Genomic DNA, 3,562 nt, shown 5'->3' on the forward strand with positions numbered 1-3,562 from the left:
ATGGGTAAACATTTACAAAACCTTTAAAAAATAGGTGTTTCACAGGCTTTTCATGGTTTTTTTTATCAAGCATTTTTTTAAGTTTTTTTTTTTACTGATCGTCATAGCAAAATAAAAACATGAGATATATAGAACAATAAACCTTAAATCTCTAGGGTTAGATATATGATGGTTAATAGACTATTTGTGACCAATGTCACTAATATTTCCACGCAGTCCAGTAGCCGATATGTCTCTTTAAATAAAATGCAATTGATGGGTGATGTTCTAAATGCAAATGTCTTTTTTTCAAATCATGGCACAGGCAGCTCTTCTGTAAAAAACTCTGCCCACAATTTCCACTGTGCTGAAAAACACAAACAAACAGAAGGTGCCTCCGTTATTCTTTCTCAATTACCAGCAAATATAAAAATTGTGCAACCATACTCACAAATGAGCGAGCACTAAAGTGCTATACGAGGCAGGCTAATATCTGACAGTGTACCAGTTAATTGTCATGTGGTGTGGGGCGGTATACCCACTGCAACTTCCAATGCTGGATGTAGATAAACATTCGTACTCACAGTAGATGATATTAAAACTTTAATTAGTTAAAATGTATAAAATACCTCTTTCTGACACAAATTTTGCCTTAGAGTACATAAAACAATCTGCTACGCATTTCTCAGCTATTCAAGACATTTCCTCAGGCATCTACCTTATGAGTTACAATTCATCAATAATTAGCTTGATTGCAATATTTCTATATATAGCTCACTATATTACAATGCTGCATTAGTACAATTTATATACATTGAGATAAAGTAAAAATTCTATATACAAAGTTGGTGTCGTCTTTAGTGAATGCTAATTATTGATACATTGTAACTGATAAGGTACATGGTAAATGCCTGAGGAAATGGCTTGATAGCAGATTGTTTTATGTGCCCTAAGGCAACATATGTGTTGGAAAGGGGTATTTTATACATTTTAACATTTGCTGGTAATTGAGGAAGAATAACGGAGTGGCACTAGAAGGCGTCTTTTGTTTGTGTTGTTTCAGCAGAGTGGAAAAAATAAAAACATGACATAATTTATTCATTATTAATAATGATATCCTAATAGGCTTCAATCCATAGTATTTTTCAATTATGAGATCAATTCAGTAGATCTATGTAATTCACAATTTGATATCGTTTTGAAAAAAAATGTATAATAACCATTTTTTTTATATTTATAATCTTTATTGATTTTCAACAAATGTAGAAAAACAAATACAAACAAGCTTGAAAGAAAAGAAAAAAATAGAATCAATAATACAAGTGGTGGTATAATTTAAAAAATCAGCTTTTGAAGCACTGACTGCAGATCAGAATTTGCTGCCCTTCTTAACTTAACAAAATATCAAACACCTAGATTACAAGTTACAAGAGGCTATGCGGTGCTAACGAGCAGTTGTCTCTCACCGCTTACTTACCTGCAGTGCTAGTATTACGAGTTTTCAGAAACCCGGCGTTAAAGACAAGAAGTGAGCGTTGAGCAAAATTTTGCTCATTACCGCACTCCAATACCAGCGCTGCTTAAGTCAGCGGTGAGCTGGTCGTACGTGCTCGTGCACGATTTCCCCATAGGAATCAACGGGAAGAGCCGGCTGAAAAAAAGCAGTGTAAAGCTCCTTAACGCAGCCCCATTGATTCCTATGGGGAGATAAAAGTTATGTTTACACCTAACAACCTAACACCCTAACATGAACCCCGAGTCTAAACACCCCTAATCTTACACTTATTAACCCCTAATATGCCGCCCCAACATTGCCAACACCTGCATTATATTATTAACCCATAATCTGCTGCCCCAACCTACACTTTTTAACCCCTAATCTGCCGCCCCAACGTCGCCGCCACTATAATAAACATATTAACCCCTAAACCGCCGCACTCCCGCCTTGCAAACACTAGTTAAATATTATTAACCCCTAATCTGCCGTCCCTAACATCGCCGCCACCTACCTACATTTATTAACCCCTAATCTGCCACCCCCAATGTCGCCGCCACTATATTAAAGTTATTAACCCCTAAACCTAAGTCTAACCCTAAACCTAACACCCACTAACTTAAATATAGTTTAAACAAATCTAAATAAATATTACTATCATTAACTAAATTATTCCTATTTAAAACTAAATACTTACCTGTAAAATAAACCCCTAAGCTAGCTACAATATAACTAATAGTTACATTGTAGCTATCTTAGGATTTATTTTTATTTTACAGGCAAGTTTGTATTTATTTTAACTAGGTAGAATAGTTATTAAATAGTTATTAACTATTTAATAACTACCTAGCTAAAATAAATACAAATTTAACTGTAAAATAAAACCTAACCTAAGTTACACTAACACCTAACACTAAACTATAATTAAATAAATTAGCTAAATTAAATACAATTACCTAAATTAAATTAAATTAGCTTAAGTACAAAAAAGAACAAACACTAAATTACAGAAAATAATAAACAAATTATAGAAATTTAAACTAATTACACCTAATCTAATAGCCCTATTAAAATAAAAAAGCCCCCCCCAAAATAAAAAAAACCCTAGCCTAAACTAAACTACCAATAGCCCTTAAAAGGGCCTTTTGCGGGGCATTGCCCCAAAGCAATCAGCTCTTTTACCTGTAAAAAAAAATACAAACAACCGCCCCAACAGTAAAACCCACCACCCACACAACCAACCCCCCAAATAAAATACTATCTAAAAAAAACTAAGCTCCCCATTGCCAAAGGGCATTTGGATAGGCATTGCCCTTAAAAGGGCAGTTAGCTCTTTTGCCGCCCAAAGCCTAATCTAAAAATAAAACCCACCCAATACACCCTTAAAAAACCTAACACTAACCCCCTGAAGATCGACTTACCGGGAGAAGTCTTCATCCAAGCCGGGCCAAAGTCCTCAACGAAGCTGGGAGAAGTCTTCATCCAAGCCGGGCGAAGTTGTCCTCCAGATGGGCAGAAGTCTTCATCCAAGTCGGGCAGAAGTGGTCCTCCAGACGGGCAGAAGTCTTCATCCAAGCCGGGCAGAAGTGGTCCCTCCAGAGGGCAGAAGTCTTCATCTTCAAGACATACGACGCGGAGCATCCTCTTCTTCTGATGACTAAAACAGAATGAAGGTACCTTTAAGTGACGTCATCCAAGATGGCGTCCTTAGATTCCAATTGGCTGAGAGAATTCTATCAGCCAATCAGAATTAAGGTAGAAAAAATCCTATTGGCTGACGCAATCAGCCAATAGGATTGAACTTCAATCCTATTGGCTGATCCAATCATCCAATAGGATTGAGATTGCATTGTTCCAATCTGCCAATAAAATGCAAGCTCAATCCTATTGGCTGATTGGATCAGCCAATAGGATTGAACTTCAATCCTATTGGCTGATTGCAATAGGATTTTTCTACCTTAATTCCGATTGGCTGATAGAATTCTATCAGCCAATCAGAATCTAAGGGACGCCATCTTGCAATGTTGGGGGCAGCAGATTAGGGGTTCATAAGTATAATGTAGGTGGCGGCGGTGTCCGGAGCGGCAG

Source organism: Bombina bombina, chromosome 4 (genome assembly GCF_027579735.1).
Source record: "Bombina bombina isolate aBomBom1 chromosome 4, aBomBom1.pri, whole genome shotgun sequence".
Lineage (NCBI taxonomy): Eukaryota > Metazoa > Chordata > Amphibia > Anura > Bombinatoridae > Bombina > Bombina bombina.